Source organism: Doryrhamphus excisus, linkage group LG22 (genome assembly GCF_037039965.1).
Source record: "Doryrhamphus excisus strain RoL-2023G ecotype Guam linkage group LG22, RoL_Dexc_Guam_v1.1, whole genome shotgun sequence".
NCBI lineage: Eukaryota > Metazoa > Chordata > Actinopteri > Syngnathiformes > Syngnathidae > Doryrhamphus > Doryrhamphus excisus.
In genome coordinates, this window is record NC_136378.1 from 8001712 (window position 1) to 8017089 (window position 15378).

Genomic DNA, 15378 nt, shown 5'->3' on the forward strand with positions numbered 1-15378 from the left:
TAAAAACTTAAGAAACCACATATAGTTGGTGGGTAGACAAATTATTTTTTTCAGATTAAAATGAACAAAGCATTATTAGAGCCCTGTAGACATGACAAAACACGACTATAGTCACATTTATACTCTTTTTATTTACAACACATTGCACAACTGCAGGGTCTTGAGACACATGCTAACTCGCAAACTAGAGAGCTAGCAACCTAAACCGTAGCCTTCAAGTTATTTCCTTAAAACTTAAATAGCCAAAAACTTACCACTTCCACACGGATAGGGAGGATAACTATTAACAGTTATTTAACCTTTAACATGAACATTAATCAAACATAATAATTTTTTCTGGGTACATGATACCATACAGCAACCATATCAAACTTTCATATCAAGGCGGGGGACTCAAACTAGTGTCCTGCGGGCCACATTTTGCGTGTTTGAGACCCCTGCTCTACACAGAGTCGACCATGTGTGGGACTTTAACATAAGCAGACACTTTTAGACATGGTACTTGATGAGGTGGTCAACATTTTTGATGGGTTGTTGACATCGAAAGTAATGTAATTTAAACTTAAGGCCATAAAATTGTGAATGAAACAGCATTTAATACTTGAAATGGTCAAATTGTTGATATTTGAGCCAATGTTATCATTGAAGCAGGACTGGTGCGGAAGGCCTTGATCATGCTAAGAAATATATCCTGCTGAGAACCTGAGAGCAGGAGTCGATGGCTCTCAGACATGGGAACTGATGTCCACATCTTCACCGTAACCCACCATGATTTCGGAAAAAAGATATGATGGGTGAAAGGCAAGAGGCTAGAAGTCACACTGTGGTGCTGAAATGACCCGAGTGTTGTCAGGCAGACTTTTCATCTGAGGTGCTGCAGCCTATATCACCTAGCGCTGGTGAGTCCCATCTCAGGTAGCCTCTATCATAGGTGCCGCTGACAAGTACTTGTCGTCGCCTCCTGGGCTGCAGTAATTAGGAGGTTACGACCCCGTAGATGCGGCTATTGTTGTTGCTGTGCAGCGGGGCATGTTGTAGTGTAGCCGTGCCAGAATAAACCTCTCTCAGGAAACTTCATTTTCTATTCAGTGAGACACAACGTCACAGCGTACTTCTCAGAATACAAGGAAACGCCACTGTTGACAGACGGCTGCTTTATAGTCGCAAGTCTGCACATTTTCACCTTCATTGCCCCCGCTCTCTTGCAACGGGCATGGTGGCAGAGATCACTGAGGAAGGGATTTTAACTTGGCATCCTTCACTTGTTTCACCAAGGCGGTCCAACTCCAGGAGACAAAACAATCTGTTGTGTGTTTCCAGCCTTTCTTTGCGTAACAGTGAGCTGCAGAGAATGTGCATGAAAGTGTTCATGTGTAAGATTTCTTGTGGGAGCCCGCAAGCTTTCAATTTATTGTAGGCCCTCCCGTCCCTCAGATGTCACACCATAATCTTACTTGAAAGTTGCGGAAGCATTACATTAAAAATGACATCTTCCTCCCAAAACTCCCTGAAAGTACAAAAAAACTTCAAAAAATTCTTCACTTTACAGCTGTTTGTGCAATGCAAAAAAAACAACAACCAGGATGTAAAGCAGAGGTCTCAAACTCAATTTACCTGGGGGCCACTGGAGCTACGGTCTGGGCAAGGCTGGGCCGCATCAGGTTTTCAAAAAAAAAAAAAAACGCATTTATTAAAAACAGAAAAATATACAAACTTTTTCAGTGCTTTGGTTCCGATTTTCTACAATAAAAGCTCTGATAAAACATTCCACTGTTGTCAAATATCTTAATTTTTATTTTTCTGCACAAAGTAAGATGAAAAATAAATAAATCAAGAATAAAGAAAATCAATCAAACAGTAATAAATAAATATAATAATAATAATAATAAAACAGCAAATAATTAAAAATTAAGAAACCACATATAGTTGGTGGGTAGACAAATTATTTTTTTAGATTAAAAATAACAAAGCATTATTAGAGCCCTGTAGACATGACAAAACAGTAGTCACATTTAAATAGTCACATTTATATATTTTTTTATTTACAACATATTGCGCAACTGCAGGGTCTTGAGACACATGCTAACTCGCAAACTAGAGAGCTAGCGACCTAAACGGTAGCCTTCAAGTTATTTCCTTTAAACTTAAATAGCCAAAAACTTACCACTTCCACACGGATAGGGAGGATAACTATTAACAGTTATTTAACCTTTAACATGAACATTAATCAAACGTAATAATTTTTTCTGGGTACATGATACCATACAGCATCCATATCAAACTTGCGCGGGCTGCACTAACATTAAACTTTCATATCAAGGCGGGGGCCTCAAAATAGTGTCCTGCGGGCCACATTTGGCCGGCGGGCCATGTGTTTGAGACCCCTGGTTTAGATGGCATGGATTTAATGCTATTTTATCAAGTATAGAAATGAAGCAGAGGTTAATTAGAAAATTAGAAGAGAGTCACCCCCTCAGGACATTAGGCCCGCAGGCCGCGTGTTTGAGACCCCTGATTTACAACATATTGCGCAACTGCAGGGTCTTGAGACACATGCTAACTCGCAAACTAGAGAGCTAGCGACCTAAACGGTAGCCTTCAAGTTATTTCTTTTAAACTTAAATAGCCAAAAACAAGGCGGGGGCCTCAAACTAGTGTCCTGCGGGCCACATTTGGCCCGCGGGCCGCGTGTTTGAGACCCCTGATGTAAAGCAATCCATAATATGGATTATGAACCCTCGTGCTCTATTTGTATGTCGTGTAAAAGACTGTGTAATACTGAAACTATTGATTATAACCATATGCGGTTTTTTGTGCCTCCTGGGTTTTGTGGTACATTAAATAGGTCAGTGCAACTACATTTGTGTGCAAAAGTATTTTTAAACACAGCTTCCACGAAAAAACACACACACACACCTGGGTCTGATCTGGGACTGTGACAGTGTGTCTGGGAAGGGGTTCTTCTAAATCAAACCCAGGTTCCTTAGAAATGCACTTGGATCACGTGCAGTTATGGCCTGACAAGGATCTTTGGACTGGGTCAGACCTCCAGCCTTACAAGAGGAAGCAAGGAAGAAACACGCACAGGCACTCTCCATTTGCACTCCCACATGACAAATCTATATAGATCTCTAGAATCTATAAGAGTGCACTTCCTATGCAGCTATACATGCAAAACCTTGCAGGGACGTCACACACGATGTTTGCTGCAGTGCGTGGGGGTTCACCGACAGGACATAAAACGATGACGCGAACAAGATGGACACTGAGAGAGAGATGAGAGGCTGTGAGTCAGAATTACAAACACAAAGGAGAGTGACTCTCAGTCCTCTTTAATGGAAGAAAAGTGGAAAAGTCAGACTTACTAAGCATTCATAGCCCTTGGCAGACATATTTGTTTACTTTTTTTTTAGAACAATGATATTTCTAACGGGCTGCACGGCGACTGAGTGGTTAGTGCGCAGGCCTCACAGCTAGGAGACCAGAGTTCAATTCCCCCCTCGGCTATCTCTGTGTGGAGTTTGCATGTTCTCCCCTGGGTTTTCTCCAGGTACTCCGGTTTCTTCCCACATTCCAAAAACATGCTAGGTTAATTAGCGACTCCAAATTGTCCATAGGTATGAATGTGAGTGTGAATGGTTGTTTGTCTATATGTGCCCTGTGATTGGCTGGCGACCAGTTCAGGGTGTCCAATAACAAAAATAGATTGCACGGCGGTCGTGTGGTTAGCGCACATACCTCACACCTAGGAGACCAGGGTTCAATTTCACCCTCGGCCATCTTTGTGTGAAATCAGTAACTGTCACATTTGTTCACTTCCTGCTTTCCATAATACAGTTTAAGGGTTTTTTTTGTTTGTTTGTTTTAAATAATGTACCTCGTACCCTCGGCCATCTCTGTGTGGAGTTTGCATGTTCTCCCCGTGCATGCATGGCTTTTCTCCAGGTACTCCGGTTTCCTCCCACATTCCAAAAACATGCTAGGTTAATTAGCAACTCCAAATTGTCCATAGGTATGAATGTGAGTGTGCATGGTTGTTTGTCTATATGTGCCCTGTGATTGGTTGGCTGGCGACCAGTCCAGAGTGTACCCCGCCTCTCGCCTGAAGACAGCTGGGATAGGCTCCAGCCCCCCCCCGCGACCCTCGTGAGGAAAAAGCGGTAGAAAATGAATGAATAAAATTAAATAAAATTTATTAAATTAAAAAGGTAGAAAAAGCGGTAGAAAATAAATGAATGAAATTAAATAAAATTAAATAAAATTAAATAAAATTAAATAAAATTTAATAAAATTTAATAAAATTTAATAAAATTTAATAACATTAAAAAGGTATAAAAAGCGGTAGAAAATGAATTTACCTCATACTGAAGTACGAGGTGATATGACCATACAATGACATTATGTGTATGTTTCCTTTGTGTTTTTATAGCCTGTCCTAACTCTACATCCAATTTTGCTATGTTCTCCAAGCTGTGTTCGTAGTGCCATAACATTTTAATACAGGATGCAAGAGAGCATCTCACGTTTCTCTTTTTGTTTGGGCTGTAAAGTGGGAGTGGGATTCCCCAAAGATGCCGATTTGCTTGTGGTCAGTTGCCATTGGGTTCTGAGTGTTTGTGAGTTTAAATTAAACTCAGCAGTTGTCCTAGGACAGGCTGGGAGGGCGGAGGGGGGGGGTTGAGTTTGACTGTTTGTCTTTGCACATCTGGCCACAAGGGCCACTTCCGACTCCAATTAGGATTTCCTGAGACTCAATAAAGGAGATTATTGGCCTGCAAAAAAAAACACCAGCTCAGACATTCCCACCCTCGGATGCCTTCCTGCCCCCGGCTGCTGCGGTCATTACAGGACACAAACAGTCGCACTTCACTTGCAGCTTACAATGACACCCCACTCTTTCTTGCTTTTTCTGATGCCTGAATCAAAATCTTTAAATGATGGCACTGAAGCATTGCTTCAACTACATTTCCACCACAGCCAATGACAAGAGACTGCAATTGTCTGTATACCAAGCTGCGGTTTTGGGCACAAAGCCCTGAAGCGAACTGCAGGGGAGCTGGGCTGAGTTGATCGGGGGTCCAAAGAGGCTGCTTGTGTGGCAAGAGTGATCACACAGTTAATATTCAAAGGCCCCGGGTGTGTTGTAAAGAAGCCGCTAAATAGAAGTTGACAAAGCGCATCGTGCAAATAAAGGCTTCTCGCTAAGTAGGCTGAGTATGTAGCGCAAAGCGTAGTGAACAGCCGGGGCTTTGCTGGGTGGTCATGTATGGAGTCTATAGGGAGTTATTAAAGCACCCACCCCCACTCTAAACCAACCCGCAGCCTCAAAAGTCTTGATTGTGTCTGAACTGTTGACTTCAATGTCACTCATTTACATACATATGCACATACAGTATATATGTTTAATATGCTATGCTATTTGACCGGCGATGCCAACATCTATGTGCTTCATGTTGAGTAAATCCGTGCAAATTCGCACACACTCTTAGTTACTTCAACCATCTAAGACCCAATTATTCCCCCATGCTTTTTGATGCCAACTGGTGATGTCACTTCACAGAGAGGGACAGGGAAGACAGTGGGAATATTGGCTCAGTGCCGGAGCTCAGAGAAGAGAGGGGAAAGGGACTTTTTTGTTTATAACAGGGGTCTCAAACATGCGACCCGCGGGCCAAATGTGGCCCGCAGGACACTAGTTTGAGGCCCCCGCCTTGATATGAAAGTTTAATGTTAGTGCGGCCCGCGCAAGTTTGATATGGATGCTGTATGGTATCATGTACCCAGAAAAAATTATTACGTTTGATTCATGTTCATGTTAAAGGTTAAATAACTGTTAATAGTTATCCTCCCTATCCGTGTGGAAGTGGTAAGTTTTTGGCTATTTAAGTTTAAAGGAAATAACTTGAAGGCTACCGTTTAGGTCGCTAGCTCTCTAGTTTGTGAGTTAGCATGTGTCTCAAGACCCTGCAGTTGCGCAATATGTTGTAAATTAAAAAAAGTATAAATGTGACTATAGTCGTGTTTTGTCAAGTCACTGGAGCTAGGGTCTGGGCAAGGCTGGGCCGCATCAGGTTTTCCACAAAAAAAAACGCTTTTATTAAAAACTGTTCTCAAATATCTTATTTTTATTTTTCTGCACAAAATAAGATGAAAAATAAATAAACAAATCAAGAATAAAGAAAATCAATCAATCAGTAATAAATAAATATAATAATAATAATAAAACGGCAAATAATAAAAACTTAAGAAACCACATATAGTTGGTGGGTAGACAAATTATTTTTTTCAGATTAAAATGAACAAAGCATTATTAGAGCCCTGTAGACATGACAAAACACGACTATAGTCACATTTATACTCTTTTTATTTACAACATATTGCGCAACTGCAGGGTCTTGAGACACATGCTAACTCGCAAACTAGAGAGCTAGCGACCTAAACGGTAGCCTTCAAGTTACTTCCTTTAAACTTAAATAGCCCAAAACTTACCACTTCCACACAGATAGGGAGGATAACTATGAACAGTTATTTAACCTTTAACATGAACATTAATCAAACGTAATAATTTTTTCTGGGTACATGATACCATACAGCATCCATATCAAACTTGCGCGGGCCGCACTAATATTAAACTTTCATATCAAGACGGGGGCCTCAAACTAGTGTCCTGCGGGCCACATTTGGCCCGCGGGCCGCGTGTTTGAAACCCCTGAGTTAGAAGGTAAATATTACTTGTGTTGAGATAAGGCCTCCCTGTTCTGGAATCTTTAGTATGGGGGACCTAAGGGTGCCATGTTTTACCAACAGCCCCGTGCTTTAGCAAAGGCCAGGCTGCATTGTTATGCAACAGTTTGCTATGAATGAATAGGTTTCAGTGCAGGCCCAGTGAATGCATGTGGAAATGAGTGAATGAGATGAGGAGCTGCAAAGGGGGATCCCAGAGGGAGTCCCCTTGGCTCTTGTATGTCTTCTGTGTTTTACTTTTGCCCTTAAATGCATCCTATCTATACCAGAGCTGGAGAAGTAATGCAAGGCAATACAGGATCAAAACAGCCGGGTTAATCCCCACAGCCCCGATATAAGACCACCAGCCAAAACCCCTGAGGGGGTGACTCTCTGTTTTCTAATTAACCTCTGCTTCATTTCTATACTTGATAAAATAGCATTAAATCCATGCCATCTAAACCAGGGGTCTCAAACACGTGGCCCGCGGACCAAATGTGGCCCGCAGGACACTAGTTTGAGGCCCCCGCCTTAAATATGAAAGTTTAATGTTAGTGCGGTGCAAGTTTGATATGGATGCTGTATGGTATCATGTACCCAGAAAAAATTATTACGTTTGATTCATGTACATGTTAAAGGTTAAATAACTATTAATATTTATCCTCCCTATCCATGTGGAAGTGGTAAGTTTTTGGCTATTTAAGTTTAAAGGAAATAACTTGAAGGCTACCGTTTAGGTCGCTAGCTCTCTAGTTTGCGAGTTAGCATGTGTCTCAAGACCCTGCAGTTGCGCAATATGTTGTAAATAAAAAGAGTATAAATGTGACTATAGTCGTGTTTTGTCATGTCTACAGGGCTCTAATAATGCTTTGTTCATTTTAATCTGAAAAAAATAATTAGTCTACCCACCAACTATATGTGGTTTCTTAATTTTTTATTATTTGCCATTTTATTATTATTATTATATTTATTTATTACTGATTGATTTTCTTTGTTCTTGATTTGTTTATTTATTTTTCATCTTATTTTGTGCAGAAAAATAAAAATTAAGATATTTGAGAACAGTGGAATGTTTTATCAGAGCTTTTATTGTAGAAAATTGGAACCAAAGCACTGAAAAAGTTTGTATATTTTTCTGTTTTTAATAAATGCGTTTTTTGGGGGTTTTTTTGGAAAACCTGATGCGGCCCAGCTTTGCCCAGACCCTAGCTCCAGTGGCCCCCAGGTAAATTGAGTTTGAGACCCCTGTTCTAACTACTCATAATACGTCATGATAAACACGAGTTTCCTCAATGCATCAAATTTTTTTCCCTAATTAAGTGAAATAGGGACTATGCTGCCCACAATGGATTCACTGAAGACAAAAGCGAAGACAGCAAGCATGTGAAGGTCTGGCGAAACATCTATACACAGGAATTTACAAGATTAAATACCTGAAATCAAGGTCTTTTTTTAACAAATAAAGTATTTCTTCTCACCAGACACGTTCTGTGTCACATGACTCTGCTTATCCTAAGCTCATTAAGCACTAAAATCTGACATATATTTCTTAAAATAAACAAAACAAAAACAGACTTGCATAAACATTTGATTTATTCAAAGTAATACCTCTCTGATTTTTGTAAATTACTTTAGATCAGGGGTCTCAAACTCAATTTACCTGGGGGCCACTGGAGCTAGGGTCTGGGCAAGGCTGGGCCACATCAGGTTTTCAAAAAAAAAAAACAACGCATTTATTAAAAACAGAAAAATATACAAACTTTTTCAGTGCTTTGGTTCCGATTTTCTACAATAAAAGCTCTGATAAAACATTCCACTGTTCTCAAATATCTTAATTTTTATTTTTCTGTACAAAATAAGATGAAAAATAAATAAACAAATCAAGAATAAGGAAAATCAATCAGTAATAAATAAATATAATAATAATAAAACGGCAAATAATAAAAACTTAAGACAAATTATTTTTTTCAGATTAAAATGAACAAAGCATTATTAGAGCCCTGTAGACATGACAAAACACGACTATAGTCACATTTATACTCTTTTTATTTACAACATATTGCGCAACTGCAGGGTCTTGAGACACATGCTAACTCGCAAACTAGAGAGCTAGCGACCTAAACGGTAGCCTTCAAGTTAAACTTAAATAGCCAAAAACTTACCACTTCCACACGGGTAGAGAGGATAACTATTAACAGTTATTTAACCTTTAACATGAACATTAATCAAACGTAATAATTTTTTCTGGGTACATGATACCATACAGCATCCATATCAAACTTGCGCGGGCCGCACTAACATTAAACTTTCATATCAAGGCGGGGGCCTCAAACTAGTGTCCTGCGGGCCACATTTGGCCCGCGGCCCACGTGTTTGAGACCCCTGCTTTACATAAAATTGTATTTGTAGTATGAAAGGGAAACTAAAAATATATATAATATATACTAAAAGTACACAAAATTCACTAATAACTAATGTTTCTCTTCCTTCAATAAGATAACTTTTCTAACTATTTCCTGTAGATATTTAGACTGACTTTTCCGTCAGCATGCTCTCCTTGGCCGGAGATTGAGCATCTCAAACTTGGAAGTAAAAATTTCACTGATTCCGAGAGAGAACAAAGTAGGTGATTTCCATGTAGGTCAAATAAATGTGAGAACTTTATCGTTCTCCAAGGAAATCACTTGTCAAGTCCCCTTCTCTCCCCTCCTCTGCAGCAAACATGTTTGACAGAGGCAGCAAAGAGAAGCAACAAAAGGATGAGTGACAATAGCAAAGTTTTTGATGGTCAGTTGAGTTATTTGGTCCAAAAGGGAAGGAAGGGGCCGTTGCTAGGCTGTGCACAGAGAGACAGGCGGCACTTTTGGACAGGCTTATTGAGATGAAGCAGGCCTCACACATTTATAGCACGTTAGAAGCACTGCAATCACCACCAATTAGCATTATTAGCCACCAATATGTCCCATTACTCTCTCTGAGCCTTTATAAACCACTCAACCCTGAGAGGGTAAAAAGAAGTCAACAAGAGGCTGAAAGACAGCCTCAATTGTAGTGAGTCATGTTTACAAATGCAAAGCAAAAAAGGCTCTTGTGTGTATCATGTCTCGTTAATTTAATTTAATTTAATTTAATTTAATTTAATTTAATTTAATTTAATTTAATTTAATTTAATTTAATTTAATTTAATTTAATTTAATTTAATTTAATTAATTATTCATTCATTTTTTACCGCTTTTTCCTCACAAGGATCGTGAGGGTGCTGGAGCCTATCCCAGCTGTCTTCGGGCGAGAGGCGGACTACACCCTGGACTGGTTACCAGCCAATCACAGGGCACATATAGACAAACAACAATTTGGAGTCGCCAATTAACCTAACATGTTTTTGGAATGTGGGAGGAAACCGGAATACCCGGAGAAAACCCACGCATGTACAGGGAGAACATGCAAACTCCACACAGAGATGGCCAAGGGTGGAATCGAACCCTGGACTCCTAGCTATGAGGTCTGCGCGGTAGCCACTCCAACACCATGCCGCCTACAGTAAATTAGTGATAAAAATTTTGACACCAGTTGTAGTGCAAGAGGAGCTGCACGGCGGACGAGTGGTTAACGCAGCTAGGAGACCGGAGTTCGATTCCACCCTCTATGCGGAGTTTGCATGTTCTCCCCGTGCATGTGTGGGTTTTCTCCGGGTATTCCGGTTTCCTCCCACATTCCAAAAACATGCTAGGTTAATTGGCGACTCCAAATTGTCCATAGGTATGAATGTGAGTGTGAATGGTTGTTTGTCTATATGTGCCCTGTGATTGGCTGGCCACCAGTCCAGGGTGTACCCTGCCTCTCGCCCGAAGACAGCTTCCTATTATCTGCATTCATGTCTCATGTCAGGGATTGTGTTGTTTTATTCTGATTATCATGGTCAACAAATTAAAGGCTAAAAATCACAAAATCTTCTTCTTTCTCTTTGGGCTTTTCCCTTCAGGGGTTGCCACAACAAACCAATCTCCTCCATCCAACCCTGTCTTCTGCATCTGTCTCTCTCACACCAACTCCCCTCATGTCCTCCTTCACTACATCTATAAACCTCCTCTTTGGTCTTCATCTACGCCTCCTACCTGGCAGCTCTTCTCTGACTTTATCTCCAAGGCTTCTAACATGTAATGTCCCTGTGATGTAATCGTTCCTGATCCTATCCATCCTGGTCACTCCCAATGAGAATCTCAGCATCCTCATTTCTGTTATTTCCAGTTCTGCTTCTTGTCTTTTCCTCAGTGTCAATGTCTGGAGACCAAACAACACTGCTGGTCTCACCACAGTTTTGTACACCTTTTATTTCATTTTAGCTAAAACTCTTCCATCTATGAAATCACAAAATGGTAATGGTTTTATTTCATTTGAACATGCATCAGATTACAATTGAATGCATCACATAATCAGTTCACAGTTCCACATGTCCAAAAGGAGTAGGAAGAAGCAAAGCTTATTAAATCCTACCCCTCCATCTGGTACTTTTACAATCAGTAACTGTTACATTTGTTCACTTCCTGCTTTCCATAATACAGTTTAAGGTTTTTTGTTTTGTTTTTTTTTCAATAATGTACCTCGTACTGAAGTACAAGGTGATATGACCATCCAATGACATAATGGGTACCATAGTAAGTGTCAATATAGTGATATATATAGCACATCATGACTGGTTCAAGACTCTTCATCCTTGTATTTAGCAAACATCAACTGCTTGTATTGTTTCTTGAATTGGCTCATCGTTGTGCATTGTTTGAGGTCCTTACTCAATCCATTCCATAGTTTGATTCCACATACTGAAATGCTATGGCTTTTTAACGTAGTCCTAGCATATAAGTGTTTCAAATGTACTTCTTCCCTGAGATCATATTTCTCCTCTCTTGTAGAGAAGTATTGGATGACATTTTTAGGTAATTGGTTATTTTTAGCCTTATGCATTATTTTAGCTGTTTGAAGATGAACTATATCAGCAAGTTGAAGTATTTGTAATTTTAGAAATAAGGAGTTAGTATGTTCTCTGTAGGCGGCATTATGAATTATCCTTACTGGCCTTTATTGCAGTACATTTAGCGAGTGAAGATTGCTTTTATAGTTATTAGCCCATATTTCCACACAATAAGTAAGATATGGTAGAACCAGAGAGCAATAAAGAATGTGGAGTGATTTCTGATTGAGAACAAAATCAAGATGTCTTAAGTAAAACGTATCAATTAGTATTTATTAGTATCTCCCACCTCTAATATACAGTCATTCCATCTATTTGCTGTACTTTTTATCCTTCATCAGTACCAGCAGCCCCTCCAAGATGAAGAAGAGTACTCTCATAGAGTAGAAAACCAGGCAACAATTCACATTGCTAAACAGAACCATGTATTGATGTCTACTCACATGTACACGACACCAGCCTCTGGCAAAGTGTTGTGAAACCCCTGGACCAGCTCTGAAGGAAACAGACTAAAAGGATTATGCGCTGACTGTAAACACAAAGCAGAGATAGAAGAGAACCAGATCTAGGACTAGATGGGGCCACTGAGAGAAAGCAAAACAGAGAAAGTAAAAGGAAACCCGCTAAAATATGTGTCGAATCCCTGGAGGCCAATGTCTTGTTTGAAGAGCCCTGAGTTAAAGGTTAAAGGTTAAAGGTCGCAGGTTAGGGTGGTGGGTTATCAGCAGTGGTTTGGCGTTAACTGATGTCTGAGTAGATGAGGACTTCTTCAGTTGACTGCATTAACCCAACGGTGGTATTTAGGGGTTAAATCTGGTTTACCAGATACACAACATGGTCGTGGGTGTGGCTCACTGTGGAGTCGGAGTGCAAGAGGAAGTCAGCGGGGAGCCGAGGCGTTGAACCCTGTCATCCTGTTGTCACCGCTCACACCTGCCTGTTGTTCCCGGCGGTGAGTGTAAAAATGCACGCGTGTTAATTGAGGCGATTTTGGGAACTCACCAAATAATCACGGAATAATAAATGGCCGGAATGGTAGATCCACCCAGAGCCCCCCCGACACACACTCATGTGAATGATAATGGCGACATTTGAGTTTGACGCCTCCCTCATTTAGCATGCTGGGGGATGGACTACGCCACATTCTTAATGGCCGTCCAACTGTGACCTGAGCAAGACGTGGAGGAGTAGGAGTGGGAATTTAATTTAATTTAATTTAATTTAATTTAATTTAATTTAATTTAATTTAATTTAATTTAATTTAATTTAATTTAATTTAATTTAATTTAATTTAATTTAATTTAATTTAATTTAATTTAATTTAATTTAATTTAATTTAATTTAATTTAATCATTTTCTACCGCTTTTTCCTCACGAGGGTCGCGGGGGTGCTGGAGCCTATCCCAGCTGTCTTCGGGCGAGAGGCGGGGTACACCCTGGACTGGTCGCCAGCCAATCACAGGGCACATATAGACAAACAACCATTCACACTCACATTCATACTTATGGACAATTTGGAGTGGCCAATTAACCTAGCATGTTTTTGGAATGTGGGAGGAAACCGGAGTACCCGGAGAAAACCCACACATGCACGGGGAGAACATGCAAACTCCACACAGAGATGGCCGAGGGTGGAATCGAACCCTGGACTCCTAGCTGTGAGGTCTGTGCGGTAGCCACTCCAACACCATGCCGCCTACAGTAAATTAGTGATAAAAATTTTGACACCAGTTGTAGTGCAAGAGGAGCTGCACGGCGGATGAGTGGTTAACGCAGCTAGGAGACCGGAGTTCGATTCCACCCTCTGTGCGGAGTTGAACCCAGGTCTCCTAGTCTAGTTTCTTAATTTAATTTAATTTAATTTAATTTAATTTAATTTAATTTAATTTAATTTAATTTAATTTAATTTAATTTAATTTAATTTAATTTAATTTAATTTAATTTAATTTAATTTAATTTAGGGTGGCACAGCGGTCTAGTGGTTAGGGCTCAGACCTGAATGGTTGTTTGTCTATATGTGCCCTGTGATTGGCTGGCCACCAGTCCAGGGTGTACCCCGCCTCTCGCCCAAAGACAGCTGGGATAGGCTCCAGCACCCCCGCGACCCTCGTGAGGATAAGCGGTAGAAAATGAATGAATGAATGAATAATTTAATTTAATTTAATTTAATTTAATTTAATTTAATTTAATTTAATTTAATTTAATTTAATTTAATTTAATTTAATTTAATTTAATTTAATTTAATTTAATTTAATTCAATTCAATTCAATTCAATTCAATTCAATTCAATTCAATTCAATTCAATTCAATTTAATTTAATTTAATTTTCATAAAATATTCGTTTTCTACCGCTTTTCCTCACAAGGGTCGCGGGGGTGCTGGAGACTATCCCAGCTGTCTTCGGGCGAGAGGCGGGGTACACCCTGGACTGGAGTAGGAGTAGGAGTGGGCGTCAGGGTTTAAAAGAGGGAGGCAAAACTGTCACTTCGCACTGGCATACGTCCAAAATGTACATCTTTCATAATGAATAAAACATGGCATCATTTATGCTTGTTGAACCCACTGTGGATGTCCATGTATCTCCACCATCTCCAGTGACCCACACGGGAGTCACATATTAGACGTGGCCCCCACCCGGGATGTGATCAAGCATAAACAGAGCACGGATGATTACTTCTATAGTCAAAATGTGGGCATCAAAGTCGAGTGGGACGTTACTATGGCACGGCGGGGCTTCAGGGTCCTGGGGCGTAGGTCTGGGCACAGAACAGGCCTTTTATATACCCAGACTGGCATGGACTTTATTTTTGAAGACCCAAACCGCAAAGATGTTTTGTTGGTTTCAAATTAATGTTGAGCCACCAAAATATACTCCAGTTGTTCCTCGTTTATTGCGATTAATTTGAATATTTGTAGTTGGAGCATATTAAACCTGTTTATGAACTTCTAAAAATAAAATAAAATAAAATAAAATAAAATAAAATAAAATAAAATAAAATAAAATAAAATAAAATAAAATAAAATAAAATAAAATAAAATAAAATAAAATAAAATAAAATAAAATAATTCATTCATTCATTCATTTTCTACCGCTTTTTCCTCACAAGGGTCACGGGGGTGCTGGAGCCTATCCCAGCTGTCTTTGGGCGAGAGGCGGGGTACACCCTGGACTGGTGGCCAGCCAATCACAGGGCACATATAGACAAACAACCATTCACACTCACATTCATACCTATGGACAATTTGGAGTCGCCAATTAACCTAGCATGTTTTTGGAATGTGGGAGGAAACCGGAGTACCTGGAGAAAACCCACGGGGAGAACATGCAAACTCCACACAGAGATGGCCGAGGGTGGAACTGAACCCTGGTCTTCTCGCTGTGAGGTCTGTGCGCTAACCACTCGACCGCCGTGCCACCCTAAATTTAATTTAATTTAATTTAATTTAATTTAATTTAATTTAATTTAATTTAATTTAATTTAATTTAATTTAATTTAATTTAATTTAATTTAATTTAATTTAATTTAATTTAATTTAATTTAATTTAATTGTAATATCTAATATTTTCTTACCATTATCAAAGCCATGTAGACATGAACTAACACCCCTATAGTCACCTTTACAAGTGTGTCCCCCGATAGTAGAAAATAAGCCAAATGACAGCATAATTCCTAGTGGCCTAGTGG